The following is a 17,235-nucleotide window of genomic DNA, read 5'->3' on the forward strand; positions in this document are numbered from 1 at the left end:
GCCCCAGGAAAAGACTCCTTGGTTATACACTTCCACAGGCTTCCAGTTGTTTCAAAATTTGGAAAGGAAGGCTTTTCTCCTGAGGTTTTAGGGGAGGAGAAAGCCTAGCTGGTTGTGTTTTTCTGCAGATTAAGGGTGTTGCTCCTATGGTGGAAAGCTGAGCGGTTGCCAGGTGGGTCCCCAGCTACCCCAAGTCCCAGCGACATTGGTGGTCTGGACTGAGTGGGTGCTGGTTCTGCCTCTCTTACCCTCCTGAAGGGAGTGGGGGGAGTCACATTTTTAGTCGAGGACTCTGTAAGCACTGTTAATCCAAAAGAACTTTACTGTTTTAGTCTCATCGTCCACAAATGGTTTGCAGAGGGCTGCTCTGGGAAATGATTTGCATTCCAACCATATTGTAGATTTTGGCAAGCATCCTTTAATTAATGAAGTGTCCAAAGAGCCTATCTGCCCTGGTCTATAGTTGAAGAGAAATGAAACTTCCACAAGTAAGTCTCCAAAAGGATTGAACCACGTTTGCCCACAAAAAGATCTTTTAAGAGGGCACCCCCTTAGACCGTGAGTCCCATGAGGGACAGGGACCCATGTCTGATCTGATCGTAGGTGTCTACCACGATGTTTAGCATAGTGTTTGTCACATAGTAAGTACTTCACTCTATGGATCCACTACCAGAGCAAAAGCAGATGGAGTGAGGCTGTTATTGGGCAGAGATTGTCTGTATCTGCTGCCGAATTGTACATTCTAAGCACTTAGTACAGTGCTCTGCACATAGTTAGCACACAATAAATACTATTGAATGAATGAACGAAGGTGGGGCGTTCTGAGAGAGATGTGTCCATGGCGTCGTTATGAGTCGTTATTCGTAACATACTGGAAAAGCAGCTTTGCCTAGTGGATGGAGCACGGGCCTGGGAGTAAGGACCTGGGTTCTAATTCTGTCTCAGCCACTCGTATGCTGTGTGCTCTTGGGCAAGTCATTTCAGTTCTCTGTGCCTCAGTTACCTCATCTGTGAAATGGGAATTAAGACTGTGAGCGCCATGTGGGACATGGCCTGTGTCCAACCTAAGTAACTTGTGGCTACCTCAGCACTTTGTACAGTGATTCTTGGCACAGAGTAAGTGCTTACTAAATGCCATTTAAAAAAAACAATAACAAACCAAAAAAAACCTGGCTCTATAGTTATCTAAATGGAAGTTATATTACCGAGTGTTATGTCTTCTCTGCAGATCTCTGTGCAGTTCATATATACATTCATCCCTGAATATTCCAGAATGATATATAGAAGTTCTTCAGTTTTCATGGGGGTTTGGTTAGAGAAATCCCCGTGAATGAGGTGGAACTGTGAATACTGTCTGCATCCGACACCAAACTGCATTTACAGCACTAGAAAGTTTATCCGACAACTCACAACCGTCTGGACTTTCTGTGGCGGGGAGGGAGGGTGGGGGTTAGGATTAGGGCTGAAGTCAGGGCTGTGGCTTCAAGTGACCAAAAAGACCGCAGACAGAAAGGGTGGGGGAGGGGCCTGCTGCTCTGTCCGACACCCACCATGAAATAGATGAAATTTTGAAATCTGTGAATCTTTAGGGACTATTAGGTATAGATATCAACCTGGAGTGTGAATGTTTTTCAGTGTCATGTAATTGTTTCTTTTATGAGAGGAGGTCATGGAGATTTCTGTTGTGCTTCATTCAGTTGTATTTCATTCAATTGTATTTCATTCAGTCGTCTTTACTGAGCACTTACCATAAGCACAGTACTATACTAAGCGCTTGGAAGAGTACAATATAACAATAAGCAGACACATTCTTTGCCCACAATGAGCTTGCTGTCTACAGGACTTCTTGAGGCATGTGATGGATGGATGGCATCTCCCATCATAAGTGATTGGGGAGAGAGGGCCTCGGTCTCCTCATGAAGACTTGGGGACTGAAAACTGGCCCCAAGGAAATGATTGTGATGTCAGTGTGAGATCTGCCCGGTAGCCTTTACAGTCTCTCATGTTCTCTCCAGGGCAGCAGAGGTGAAGGTGGGCAAGGGTGTAGCACATTGCAAAATGAATGCAAGCAATTTACCTACAGATCCTATTTACGGCCAAGATGACAGCAATGTAGCGTCGCTGCTGCTCTGTGGTATCGTAGACCAGCAAGTGGTTGCCAGGTTAGCCACCTCAGTAGCCGCTGTGGTCTTCGCCGCCCACATAGCCAGCTATTTTACAGAAGTTCTGCTGAGTCTGTCCTAGCTCCATCGGTTGGAAACCTTCATCACTAATGGGACAGCCCCAGGAGGTGTTCCCCTACCCCTGGCCATTTCATTCAGTCAGTCCCATTTATTGAGTGACTACTGCATGCAGATCACTGGACTAAGCACTTGGGAGAGAGTTCATTTTAACACACACATTCCCTGCCAACAACGGTCTCGAGGGGGAGAGAGACATTAATATAAAATTACAGATATGTACGTAAGTGCTGTGGGGCTGGGAGGGGGTTGACTAAAGGGAGTAAGTCGGTGGCGCAGAAGGGAGTGGGAGAACAGAAAAGGAGGGCTTAATCAGGGAAGGCCTCTTGGAGGAGATGTGCCTTCAATAATCTTGGAAGAGGGAGGAGAGTAAATGTCAGATATGAAGAGGAAAGATGTTCCAGGCCAGAGGCAGGACGTGGGTGAGAGGTCGGAGGTGAAATACACAAGATCGTAGAACAGTGAGAAGGTTGGCATTAGAGGCGTGAAGTGTGCAGTCTATAGTAAGAGAGTAGTGAGGTAGTTGGGGGCAAGAAGATTGAGATGGTAAGAAGTTTCTGTTTGATGTGGAGGTGAATTGGCAACCGCTAGAGGTCCTTGGGGAGTGGGGAAACATGGCTTCAACATTTCTATAGGAAAATGTTCCAGGCAGCAGAGTGAAGTATGGGCTGGAGTGGAGAGAAACAGGAGGCAGGGAGGCTAGCAAGGAGGCTGATATAGTAATCAAGGTGGGATAGTATAAATGCTTGGATTAACCTGGTAGCAGTTTGGATGGAGAGGAAAGGACAGAGTTTAGCAAAGCGTGGCTCCGTGGAAAGAGCCCGGGCTTCGGAGTCACAGGTCATGGGTTTGAATCCCGGCTCTGCCGCTTGTCAGCTTTGTGACCGTGGGCAAGTCACTTAACTTCTCTGTGCCTCAGTTACCTCATCTGTAAAATGGGGATTAACTGTGAGCCTCACGTGGGACAACCTGATTACCCTGTATCTACCCCAGCGCTTAGAACAGTGCTCTGCACATAGTAAGCGCTTAACAAATACCAACATTATTGTTTTTCAGTGAGGTAGATGGGGGCGATGGTGGATAGAGGAATGACATAAATTGGAGGCAAGTAAGGGAAGACAAACTGCAGCTTTTGACCAATTGTGGCTCTTTTGAAGTCAAAATGCAGGTCTTGAGGAACACACACATTGCAGCTGTCTACTGTGTGGTCTGGGCTCACCCCCAACCACCGTGCTAAAATTAGCTCTGTTCTCACCTGACATTATAAAATGTATAAGATAGATTGATAGGCATGCCTATAAGGTTTTAAAGCAGACTTACAACTTCAGTTCCCCTTCACCATGCAATTAGTTCCAACTAGCTGCTTTTTCAGCTTCTACTGAAAATCATCATCTGTGATTCCCAGGATCAGTAAGTTTTGGTCACTTTTGGCATAGAGGGCAAAGTGAATTTTTCTTTATTGTGAAATTGTTCTTTGTGCTGACATTGTGCTCTGTCTTTCATTTGATCCAGATGTCTGCTTTTCCTTGGGGAGTGAACTAACTCCAGTGCAGACTTTCTAATGCAGGATTAATTCAAATACTGAGTTTCACCTGCTCCAAATTATCAAATTGATCTGGGGTACTTCAGTATAAATGATTATCAACTTAAACCACGCTGCCAATACTGCCAATACTGCCAATACAGTAGGCTCCTAACTGGACACTATGCATGGAGAAATAGGTTATTCGGGAGTTGAGAATGCAAGTATTGAAGTAACAGAGAGGATCAGATCTTGGTCCTCCAAATCTCCGCACATTTTTGTTAAGTGACCCCCAACGGCTGAAAACCTAGAACTGAAACTCAGTGATTTGGAACTGCTCCTGTTCTGTTCTGGAAAAATGAGTTTTTAAGTATATTTTTTGTTTGTTTGTTTAGGTCAAATTCCAAAGACTCAGTAACCACCTCCGTCTTCTGCAGGGAAGAAAGTCAGGATTTGAAGTGCTTTGAAGAATTTGAAGAGACAAGACATTTTGGCCTGGTAATTGTTTCTGTCCCCATTGCTCACTAACTACTACTTGTGCCTTGTTAATTCTGAGATTACACAACTCAGGGTTTGACACGGCAGTTGCTTCCATGGAGATGAACTGAAATGTTCTCTCCCCGGGTTGTGATATCACTGAATGCATTATACGGGCAAACTGAAAGAGGAGCTTCTGTTTAGGCCCACACCTCCTGCTAACCAGCATTTGGGTTGGCAGAAGAAAATAGTTCTAGTGGGACTGGAGCCTTCCAAATTTTGTGTGCCATAATACGGTGGCAAAAAATTCTGAATATTCCTATTTGTCTGGTCACTCTGTTTTAGACATTTGAATGTCACTTTTTCTTCTTCCCATTCTCATTTCTTCCCCCTCTCCTTTCTTCCTTCTCTTTCCTCTGACTTTCTCCGCTCTCCCCTATCTTCCTTTTCCTTATGCCTTACTCCCTCCCAGTGACTCCTCTCCATCCCCAAGGGGTTAACTTCAGCTTTTTCTCTTCCCTCTCCTCTGCTCTCCTTTAAAGCTTTTTTTCTCTTCCCCCCTATTGTCCCCACCTCCCTCTCCCCTCATCTATATATATTTCCAAAAACATTAGAAAAGACTGTAGTCCAAACACATTTTTATCATTTTGGCAGGTAGTCCAAGAAAAGAGAAATGTTGGAATACTCTCTGTACAGCAGCTGTGGATTGAGAATACCACTCTTCACATTTTTCAAGGGTTCAGATTTGAGTCTAACGTGGATGACTAGAAAGTGGAAGTATTTGACCAAAAAAAGAGGTTCCCACAATCATCATTTGAAAGACATGCCTTTAGAACTTTGACTCAGTTCCTTACCATTCTAAATTATTTGTCTCTTCATGTAGCATTTAGAAAACAAAAGGGCAGAACCAACATGGTCTGGTGGAAAGTGCTCAAGCCTGGGAGTCAGAGGACCTGGGTTCTAATTCCACCTCTGCCACTTGTCTGCTGTGTGACCTTAGGCAAGTCACTTAGCTTCTCTGAGCCTCGGTTACCTCATCTATAAAATGGGGATTAAGACTGTGAGCCTTATGTGGAACAGGCACTGTGTCTGACTTGATTAGTTTGTATCCACTGCAGCAATTAGTACAGCACCTGGTATGTAGTAAGTGTTTAGCAAATTTTTTTTTTTTTAAGTGGGGGAAGGTTAAGAATAGGTGATAGGTAACTGAATTGGACCAATCGTTTGAGGTTCAGTGTTGTCAGTGGGCCCTCATACTGTTTTTTAACACAGTTTACCAAGTAAGTCCTCAGACACTCATGGGTAGTATATTTTGCCAAATTTCAGGGTCTCACATCTTCCCCCTGATAAATTCATTTTGATTTGAAAAGTTTAAAATGGACTATATGGAAGATGTTAAAATCAAACCAGACATTCTTTCATTTAATTTATTTCACCTTTGCAATGACCTAACATAAATACCTTACGCATTTGGTTCCCAGGACATCGGAAACATTCTCTCATTATTGTATATTTTCCTAAAAAGAAACCGACAAAATGTATCATCAATAAAATTTGAGATCTTTGAAAGTTCAGGGTGCCATATCATTTATGATAGTATTATTTTCTCATAATGCTTTCTTGATTAAACCAAATATTTCCCCAAATAGCCAATAGGCATTATTATTACTCTTATTATGGAGTTTGTTAAGCGTTTACTCTGTGCCTAGCACTGTTCTAAGCGCCAGGGTAGATGCAACTCAATCAGGTCCAACACACAATTCTTAATCCCCATTTTGCAGATGAGGTAACCGAGGCACAGAGAAGTTAAGCAACTTGCCCATGGTTACACAGCAGACAAATGGGGGCTCACAGACCAAGTAGGAGAAAGAACAGTTATGGAATGGGAAGTAAGATTGTGAGCCCCGTGTGGGACGTGGACTGCCTCCAACCTGATTAGCTTGTATCTACCTCAGAGCTTAGTACAGTGCCTAGCACATAGTAAGTGCTTAACAAATACTACAAAAAAAAATCTGGACCTGCTGCAGCCCACATTTCTAGTCTGACTCAGGAGGGTTGCAAAATAACAACCAGGGCTGTGGGTTGGTGCAGGACATTAACAGTCCTGGGCTTTGCATCTTTCTAATATCAGATTTTCTGCTATCAGGAAAGCTGGCAGGTTGATGGTAGAGGGTTGGTGGTCTATTGTTTTCTGAGGAACCGAAGGAGAAAGAAGAAAAGGCAAGTAAGGCATTAGCAAAGATAAGAAAGATCCAGTGAGTTTAAAGAAGAATAAACTGAAAGAGGAAAAAATAAACTTACTTTCCCAGAAAAATCTTTTGAATTTCCTTTCCACAAATCTGGTCATGAATTAGGCACCTTTCATAACATGGATCTAATGATCTAAGTTTCCTGATTGACCTTAAATCTTTAGTAAAAGGAGAATATGTTTTCTGAGGGTGATTAAGAGAGTCAAGGTTATTGTCGACTTTAGCAATTTTGTGCCCAGTAATGACTTAATAGGCAGGGATTTTATTAAATTCTACCTGAGAGAGTAGTTTCTTTTGTGTGTCAGTGTTTTTAAATTTCAAAATGCATCAACTGTGCCTTTTAAAATTATACAGAAGATTTTGAAGGAATTTTAACCAGAGTTAAAATCACAGAGTTTAGAACCTCTGTGATCTTATCAATAGTCAGGAAATTATTTTCCATTTTAATCATGTGTTTTAATCAGGTCTTTTGAGAACTTCCAATTGAAATGATCTCTTGTAATACTTTTTCTTGGTTCCCGAAATTCTTCATTTATTAGTATAGGCCATTCTTGATTGCCAAAGATCTGATTTTCAAGTGTGTGGAATATCTAGGCTCTTTGCTTCAGGTTTTTCTCCTTTGAGTTGCCCTTCCTCCAAGTTTAAGAAAAATGCAGTAGAGCTCAAAATCCTTTCCCTTCCACCTTCTGGCTTCCCTTTCCATAATGGATGTAAGAACAGCAGTCTCTTGTGATTCAGATCCTTCTCTTTCCCCTCCTCAGGATTTATCCAGAACAGCAATCAGTCGTATTTATTGACTGCTTACTGTGTGCAGAGTACTGTGCTAAGTGGTTGGGAGAGTACAATATAACAATAAACAGACACATTCCTTGCCCACAACGAGCTGAAGCTTCTCCTGTTCAGCTTTTTCTGCCCCTTTGCCAAACAAGACCATGGGAGAGGAAGAGTAGTGTGCTCAGAGCACTGCAGGCCTGTGGCACAGAGGGCTACATCATGACCTCGGCCTCTGTGATGAACATCCCCCCACTTTTCCTCTCAGATTGGCACAGCAATATCGATTGTCTTGATTTTAACAGAACACTTCCAACCAAGAGCAACTGTGAGAGAGGTCCTGGGCCTCTCACTCGTACCTCTCTTCAGGACTTGCCCTTGTGGGCCTCTCTGGAAGAAGGCAGCTGGGAAAAGCCCACGGGTCTCCTCAGACAAGGCGCAGGTGTGTAAGCACACTTTTTTCCTTAGGCTTCTGCAGGGTGGGCTGGTGTCTGGACTTGTTTCAAATCTGGTCCTTGTGATCTGTCCAAAGAAGACTGTCTTGCCCTAGGGAGGTGAGGCTGTCAGACATTCCACATGTGCCTGAGGAAGATGGGAAGGAACAAGGCTATTGAAATGCTATTCATCCTGCCAGCTTAAAGCATCTCGTGAGATTTATTTGGAACCCCCTTCGGTGATTGATCGAGGAATTTTTTTTGGCACCTCCTCCAAACTGTTTTCCCCATCCCTCCCACTTGTGCAGGGTAAACCCGGTTCATTGTGTCCAGAGGAGCTTGGCTCAGTCCCTTCAAACAACTTTTACATGTTCCTTTCTTATAATCCATTGGCTAAATAAATAGCCATCCAAATTATCCAATGTTCTTTTGGTTAGTATCTGCACTTTCCAATTAGCAAGCAGATTGCTTGAATTTTATTTTGCACTAGATATTGGTGTGAACCTTTCAGGGATTATATATTTTTTGCCCTTTCCTCTTTTACTGGATAACAGAGTGTAACCTTAATATCAATCAGTCAATGGTATTAATTGAGCTCTTACTATATACAAAGCACCATACTAAGTGTGTGGGAGAGTACAAAGCAACAAAATTAGTAGACACATTCCCTGCCCATAACAAATTTACAGTCTCAAGGGGGAGACAGATATTAATATGAATAAATAATTTATAATTTAAAGATATGTACTTAAGTGCTATGGAATTGGGGGTGGGGCAAATATCAAGCATCCAAAGGTCATAGATTCAGGTGTGTAGATGATGTAAAAGTGAGAGCAAGCCAGGGAAAGAGGGCTTAATTGTGGAAGGCACCTTGGAAGAGATGTGGCCTTAAATCGCATTTATTGATCTCCTACTGTATACAAAGTACAGTACTTGCAGAGCTTGGGATGGTACAACAGTAAAAGCCACAGTCCTTGCATTCTCACTTATAGAAATCCTTCTCTGCTCCCAAATCCTTCTTTTGTTTTATACCTGCACTAAGCTTCACCTTGTCTCCAGCTCTGAGCCCCCCATTAGGCTTGGGAAACCACTGTTAGGAGTAAGTGTGCATTTTGGATGAAGCAGGCAGGATAGGGAAAGGAGGGAAACCATAGGTGGGAAAAAGAGAAAGAGAGAGAGAAAGGAAGAATATCAGGAGAGGATGGGAGAAAGATTGCCTAGTAGAAAGAGCACATCTGCTGTGTGACTTTGGGCAAGTCACTTAACTTCTCTGGGCCTCAGTTACCTCATCTGTAAAATGGGGATTAAATCTTATTCCCTTCTATTTAACCTGTGAACCCCATGTGGGACAGAGAATGTGTCCAACCTGATTAACTTGTATCTACCCCCATACTTAGAACTTGGTGTAGAGTAAGCACTTAACAAGTACTATAAAAAAAGGGAGAAAGAAATAGCGGGTGTGATTTTGCATGTATGATGGGGGCTAGCTTGGTGCATAGTAAGCACTTAACAAGAACCATAAAAAAAAGGGAGGAAGAAATAGCGGGTGTGATTTTGCATGTATGATGGGGTCTAGCCAAGTGGTCTCCTTGAAATATTTGAAATGAAATATTTGGAACCTGTGACCATGTAAAATCTTTTTCCGCCTCTCATTAGGAAATCAAAAGGTTTGTATTATTGTTACAGAACGAGCCAAAGGACTAATCTTTGAGGTTGAGGAGTAGACCTTGAGGGCTCAAAAGTTGTTTCTGGAGATTTGAAGTCTGAAATATTTATTCTGTACAGATGCAGCATATGTGAGATTGTATTCCTGAAATATGCCAGTCTCTGCACATCCATTTTTCAAAGAGAACAAAAAAAATGACCAGAGAAATATCTGAAAAGTGCAGGATTTGCATAAATTAACACAATCTTCCAGGGTTTTGCTTCCTTCGGTCATGTATGCTTTCAGGTTTTTCCTTTATTCAGTATAACAGATTCGTGGGAGACAGTGTACTTTAAGGCAATTTTTTGTCATAACTGATTTTATATGAGTGACAATCAGGTGATTTGAAAAGGGAATGTTCTAGAGTCCAAATTAATTCTTGGGGTCCTTCCTCTACTAGTTTATAAACTGTAATTCTTAGTACAAATTAATACAGTGCAATAGAAAAGAACACTCCACCCCACCCCACCGCAGCCCCCTCCGTCCCTAAAAAAGAGAAGTTACTGGCAGGGTCTTTGAGGGATTTATTTTCTTAATCCAAATCACAAATATTTACGTACAGGAAAAACTTGCTCCAAGGCATAATTATGTTTCAAGCCAGTGGTTTTCTTCAATTCACCAGACTGGGAAGATGCAGATTCCCAAGCAGTCGCTATATAGTTAGTCCTCCATTCACAAATTTGTGAGGTTTCGTTTCCTTGGAGGAACAGTAGTTTACTTTTTAGAGCACTTTAAGTCAGTGAAAATGAGTCCCGAATTAAGGGTTAGTTGGCTTTCTCGAAATCAGTATAGTTTCTTTGTGGAACACTAAGCCAGAGGGCTAAAGCATAGGAGTGCAAGATCTAGACTATGAGCCCGTTGTCGGGTAGGGATTGTTTCTATCTGTTGTCGAATTGTACTTTCCAAGCGCAACACAGTAAGCGCTCAATAAATATGATTGAATGAATTAATCTGGATCTGCAGTTTGGTCTGAGATGCCCTTAAAGGTACAACTGAACTCTTCTTTTTTCTCAAGGAGCACATTTGCTCACTATTTTGCCAGTCGTTTTCTATTTGAGGAAGGCTGTGTACTATCAAGGAGGTTGGTTGAAGCCCCAGCAGGGGCTGAATGATCCAGGTGCTTCTGGAATGCCGAAGGCTAGAGACTCCCACTTGCAGCTGTTTTGAAGTCAGAGTGCCACTCCTAGAGAGCACAAGCTCAGTGACTGGCTCCTTGCCAGGTTTCATCTCCACCCACCTTAAGGGATCCACCCTAAATTCATCCCCTCCCAACATTCCAAATTAAGGCCACGAGAAGCAGAGCATGGACCTGGGAGTCAGAGGATCCGAGTTCTAATTCTGACTCTGCCAACTGCTTGCTGGGAGACCTTGTGCAAATCACGTCACTTCTCTGTGCCTCAGTTTTCTCAACTGAAAAATGGCTATTAAGTCCTACTCCCTCCTACTTAGACTGTGAGTCCCATGTGGAATAGATTCTGTGTCCAACCTGATAAACTTTTCTCTATGACAGGGAATTGTCTGTTATACTGTACTCTCCCAAGCACTTAGTACAGTGCTCTGCGTACAGTCAGCGTTCAATACATATGATTGATTTATTGACCTTCCTCAGCGCTTGACTGATAGTGAGCACTTAACAAATACCATAAAAACGGTCTCCCCTAACAGGGTGGCTAATTGCTGAGAACATTTTTTACTAGCATGATTAATAAAAATGACCAAACGTCAGTCATTTTACTGACAGATCAAAAGTGGCGGAGTTGGGAGGGGAGGGAGAGGAGGAAGCAAGTGGTAGCTATTCACCTGGGAGCACCTGAGAAGCAGGGTGGACTAGTGGATAGATCCTGGGCCTGGGAGTCAGAAGGACCTGGGTTCTAATTCCAGCTCTGCCACTTGTCTGCTGTGTGACCTTAGGCAAGCCACTTCTCTGGGCCTCTGTTCCCTCCTCTGCAAAATGGGGATTGAGACTCTGAGCCCTGTGTGGGACAGGGACTGTGGCCAACCTGATTAGCTAGTATCCACCCCAGAGTTTAGTACAGTGTCTGGCACATAGTAAGTGCTTAGTACCACCATTATAGTTATCATTAACTGACCAGACCTCTGATGAGCTTCCAGTCCAGACCCCCGCCCCTTTAAGCCAAGAGGCAGCCATGAAGGGGTTGTGGCAGTGATGGCAACAGCAACCTGGAATTTCTTCTTGTGCTCCCCCTTTGCAGTGGCTGCCGGCATTCACGGACAAAGAACTATTTTTGCAGGCTTTACAGATGCAACCCATTTTAGTTTGTTTTAATGGCCCATCCATGAATTTACAGATGGTTGACAATCCTGATCCTCAGTCAGTCCATCAATAATGTTGGTATTTGTTAAGCGCTTACTATGGGCAGAGCACTGTTCTAATCGCTGGGGTAGACACAGGGGAATCAGGTTGTCCCACGTGGGGCTCACAGTCTTAATCCCCATTTTACAGATGAGATAACTGAGGCACGGAGAAGTTAAGGGACTTGCCCACAGTCACACAGCTGACAAGTGGCAGAGCTGGGATACTTGTTGACCGGCTAATGTGTGTAGAGCACTGGACCTAAAAGTTGGGGAGAGCAGTTCAACAGAGTTGGCAGACATATTCCCTGTCCAAAAGAAGCTTACAGTCTAGAGGACGCACCAGTTTGAAATTAGCCCTTTCTTCCCTGGCTCCCTCTCCCTTCTGTGTCACCTCTCATAGCCTAGTGGCAAGAACACGGGCTTAGGAGTCAGACGACTTGGGTTCTAATCCAGCTGCACCACTTATCTGCTGTGTGACCTTGGGCAAGTCACTTCTCTGGGACTCAGTTACTCCATCTGTAAAATGGGGACTAAGATTGTGAGCCCCAGTTGGGGCAACCTGATTACCTTGTATGTACCCCAGTAGGACAGAGCAGTAAGCTAGCACTTAGGGTCTTGCTTTGTCTTATGCTTTCAAGTTGTCTCCGACCCAGAGTGACTCCATGGACACAACTCTCCCAGAACACCCCACTCTCCATCTGCAGTCCTTCTGGTAGTGTAGATAGAAGTTAATTAGATTGGACGTAGTCCCTGTTCTGCATGGGGCTCACAGTCTAAGTAGGAGGGAGAGCAGGAAAACTGAGTCACAGAGAAATTAATCAAATTGCCCAAGGTTAAACAGTAAGCAATTGGTAGAATGGGGATTAGAACCCAGGTCCTCCGACTCCCAGACCCGGGCTCTTTCCACTAGGCCATGTTGCTTATCTCTCTCTTAAATTGTCGTCCTCATCTCCCCGCTGCACCCCCAGACCCCCTTCCTACTGCTGTAGGCAGAGAACGCAGCTAATGCCATAAAAGATGGTTAGTTTTGTAAGTTCAAAGGCAATGTGGAGTTAATGAGCTTAAATTTAGAAACATACCTTTTGCTGTAATGTGAGACTTTGTAAATTGACAACTGCCTATAAAGCTTAAATAAGATGCTTTTTGAATTTTTGATTTACTTAAAGGATTTCAGTTGGCTTCAAGGAGGCTTAGTATTTGGGTAACAACCATTTCAGAAAGTAAGGAAGGGAAATAGTCTCTTGTGAATAGATGGGTTGCTTCTGGTTTCCATCAAGTGATCAGGTAACCGGCTAACTTGTATCTTTCAGGTGACAAGCTATATTTAAGTGTATAGACTATAAGCTTGTGGACAGGGAATTTGTCTACCAACTCTGTTATAGTGCGCTCTCCCAAGTGCTTAGGACAGTGTTCTGCACACAATAAGCGCTCAGTAAATACTATTGATTATTAATGGTCTTTATTTGTGATGGAATTACATTTTCCAGTACCTTTTGCAACTGATTTTGCTTACCTTTTGTTTAGGAAACGTTAAGAAGAAGACAGTGATGGAGTTGCTGCAGTTACACCTGGATACTACGATTTCTTTACTTCATTATCGGTCTGGTTCCAGCCCTAATTATGGACCAGATTTTGAAAATTCTCATCAAACACCATCTAGGGATGGAAAAAGGTAAGTTATATTTTTGTTTGTTTTCCAGAGATGGATGAAATGGAATCATCATTCAGTCAGTGGTACTTATTGAGCACTTAGTGTATGCAGAGTACCGAACTAAGCTCTTGAGAGAGTATAGTACAAAAAAGGTAGTGGAAGGAATAATAGAATGATCCAGGTAGAAGGGCCCTTCCAATCCCACTGTTGGTAAATATTTTTATGTCATTTTCCCCCATTAGAGTATAAGTTCCTTGTGGTTGGGGGCATGTGGGGGTTTTTTGTTTTTGTTTTTATTTTCTTAATGGTATTTGTTAAGCTCTTACAATGTGCCAGGCACTGTACTAAGGACTGGGGTAGATACAAGCAAATCAAGTTGGACACAGTCCCTGGCCCATGTGGGGCCTACAGTCTCAATCCTCATTTTACAGATGAGGTAACTGAGGTGCAGAGAAGTGAAATGACTTGCCCAAGGTCACACAGTAGAGAAGTGATGGAACTGGGATTAGAACCCATAACCTTCTGACTTCAAGATCCATACTCTATCCACTATGCCATGCTGCTTTTCCAGGTGTGATGGGACCTGGAGATCTGATGAGGGACAGATATCCAACTGTTCCCTGAATAATAATAATAATAATAATTTTGGCATTTTTCAAGCCCTTATTATATGTCATGCACTGAACTGAGTGCTGGCATGGATAAAAGCAAATCGGGGTGCACAGGATCCCTGTCCCACCTGGGGCTCATGATCTTATTCCCCATCTTACAGATGAGGTCACTGAGGCACAGAGAAATTAAGTGACTTGCCCTGGGTCACACAGCAGTCAGGTGATAGAGCTGGGATTAGAACCCAAGGTCCTTCTAACTCCCAGGCCTGTGCCCTATCTACTAGGTCATGCTGCTTCACAATGTTTCCATTTTAAACTACAGATTGAATGCCCTTCTTTGCCTGGCATGCACAACTCCTCTGAGGATTCCTGAGAGGTCTATATACCCCACACTACCTAGCATGGCCTAGTGGATAGAGTACGGCCCTGTAAATAATGTTGGTATTTGTTAAGTGCTTACTAATAATGTTGGTATTTGTTAAGCGCTTACTATGTGCCGGGCACTGTTCTAAGCGCTGGGGTAGACATAGGGGAATCAGGTTGTCCCACGTGGGGCTCACAGTCTTAATCCCCATTTTTTACAGATGAGGGAACTGAGGCACAGAGAAGTTAAGTGACTTGCCCACAGTCACACAGCCAACAAGTGGCAGAGCTGGGATTCGAACTCATGAGCCCTGACTCCAAAGCCCATGCTCTTTCCACTGAGCCATGCTGCTTCTCCATGCTGCCACTACGTGCAGAGCACTGTTCTAAGCACTGGGGTAGACACAAGGGAATCAGGTTGTCCCACAAGGGGCTCACAGTCTTCATCCCCATTTTACAGATGAGGTAACTGAGGCACAGAGAAGTGAAGTGACTTGCTCACAGTCACACAGCTGACAAGTGGCAGAGTTGGGATTCGAACCCATGACCTCTGACTCCAAAGCCCGTGCTCTTTCCACTGAGCCACGTTGCTTCTCTGATGAGAAGGACCTGAGTTCTAATCTGGACTCCACTACTTGTCTACTGTATGACCTTGGGCAAGTTACTTAACTTCCCTAGGCCTCAGTTCCCTCATCTGTAAAACAAGGATTAAGACTGTGAGCCCCATGTGGGACAGGGATGGTGTCCAATCTAACTGGCTTGTATCTACCCCAGTGCTTAGGGCAGTACCTGGCACATAGTCAGTGCTTAACCAATGCCATAAAAACAAAGCAGGGGCTTAAAAATCGAAATAGCCCAAATTCACCTTTTCGGGGCCACTAGACCCAACAGCTTGTGATTTTAGGCAGCTCCGATCTTCCGCTCAGTATTTCAGGAGATTGTAAAGGCTGGAAGGGAAGGAATGCCGAGGGAAAGTCCGGGAAGAGGAATGTATGCACACCCCATTCTCATATAGAGATATGTAGCGGTCTTCGGTTTCAGAAATGACCCTCCTGGCAGTGATCCCGAGCTGTATGTGGGAGTGTAACTGAACCCGGGTACGTGACCGGTAAGTAGTCCCTGCAGTGCTCTACCATATGTAAGTGTCGTCTTAGGCTTGCAGCTGGAGCTGCCACTTCCACAGCCTGGCCCGCTTCGGACTGCCTCCTTAAATTGAGGGCTGACGGAATCAATCAGTGACTTATTTATCAAGTGCTTACTATGTGCACCCAAGCACTGGAAAGAGTACAGTATAACAGAGTTGATAGACCCATTCCCTGCCCACAAGGAGCGTAGAAACTAGAGGAAGTAGGAAGGAGCAGGATTTAATCCTCATTTTACAGATGAGGGAATTGAGGCACAGAGAAGTGAAGTGACTTGCCCTAGATCACACAGCAGAGTCACTCAAGGAGAGCTACCCCATCCTTGACTTACTGCTTATCAGGCAGTTCTAGTAACTGTGTCTTCCCAGCAGTCCATACCCAAACTGTGTTGTTTGAGGTTCTGTTTTGTGATGCTTTTAAATTAATCAATCAATACTACATGCTGAGTACTGTATTGATTCTTTGGGAGAGTAGAATATAACATAATCCTGCCCTGCCCATAATCAGTTGTATTTATTGAGCGCTTACTGTTTGCAGAGCACTGGACTAAGCACTTGGGAGAGTAGAATAAAACAGCGTTGGGAGACATGTTCCCTGCCTATCACAAACTTGCAGTGTAGAGGGGGAGACAGACATTAATATAAAAAATTTATAATATATAATTTAAAGATATGTACATAAGTGCTGTGGAGTTGGGGGTGGGGTGAATATCCAATGCCCAAAGGGCACAGATCCAAATGCATCCATGACACAGAAGGAAGAGTGAACCAAGGGAAAGACTTAATCGTGAAGGCCTCTTGGAGATGTGACCTAAAAAATGATGGATCCTGCTTATGGTGTTCTTTTCTAGAACGACTTGACAAATTGCACAAATGATTTTACACCTGTTGCAACATTCTCTTCTAAAGTGGCATTTAAGCATGAGGTGAGGTGTTGACCTCTGTATCGTTGTTGGGTTCAAATAAATTCAGCCTTAAGAAGTAGTTTTGCATTGACAATTCCCCTTATTTTGAGGGTGGGAGGAATGATTGGGCAATAGAGGCAGAAAAGATAGGCTTGAATGAGGAGGACGTATTGAATAACTGGTGCAATTTTTTTTTTTTGTAATGGTATTTGTTAAACTCTTGCTATGTGTCAAGCCCTGTTCTAAGCTCTGAGGTAGATACAAGTTAATCAAGTCGGCATGGGACTCACAGTCCAAGTGGGAGGGTGAACACATATGGAAATATTGAATTTTCATTTTGCAGTTGAGGAAACTGAGGCATAGAGAAGTGAAGTTACTTGGCCAAGGTCATTCAGCAGGCAAGTGGTGGAACCAGGATTAGAACCTATGTCCTCTGACTCCCAGGCTCGTGCTCTATCCACTAGGCCCGTGTTGCTTCCCAGTTTGAATAATATTTTCATAAAGGAAAATTGCTGCCTTCACCTTAGTCTAACTCGTCCTTACTCTTGCTCCCACCTTGAGGACCGAGGCCCTGGTAGAGCCATCTTTCATTCATTCAGTTGGATTTATTTAGTAGTTATTGTGTGTAGGCAAAAGCACTGTACTAAGCACTTGACATCAGCTTTAGTGAGCAACCACCTTGATGAGGAGGATCAAGGTCCCAGGAATCTACTCAGACCTTGAGGATAAAAAGTGGAGCCATGTCAGGTTGGGCCCCTAAAATATGACCCATGCAAAACTCCACTATGAAAACTATTTTACATCAGTGCCAGATATTGGCAGGGAATTGTGCCGAATGGAATGCCAGAAA

At 43.6% G+C, this 17,235-nt stretch overlaps 1 protein-coding gene across 1 annotated transcript in view; it reads left to right on the forward strand.

Moving 5' to 3' along the window:
* The window catches only part of ZHX3 (zinc fingers and homeoboxes 3), an 81,757-nt gene that overhangs the window by 27,239 nt on the left and 37,283 nt on the right, over positions 1 to 17,235 (forward strand). The window contains 2 exon segments of the mRNA XM_029070685.2: positions 4,158 to 4,260; positions 13,239 to 13,386. The gene's annotated coding sequence lies outside the window, so the exon portion shown is untranslated.

Source organism: Ornithorhynchus anatinus, chromosome 8 (genome assembly GCF_004115215.2).
Source record: "Ornithorhynchus anatinus isolate Pmale09 chromosome 8, mOrnAna1.pri.v4, whole genome shotgun sequence".
Taxonomy (NCBI): domain Eukaryota; kingdom Metazoa; phylum Chordata; class Mammalia; order Monotremata; family Ornithorhynchidae; genus Ornithorhynchus; species Ornithorhynchus anatinus.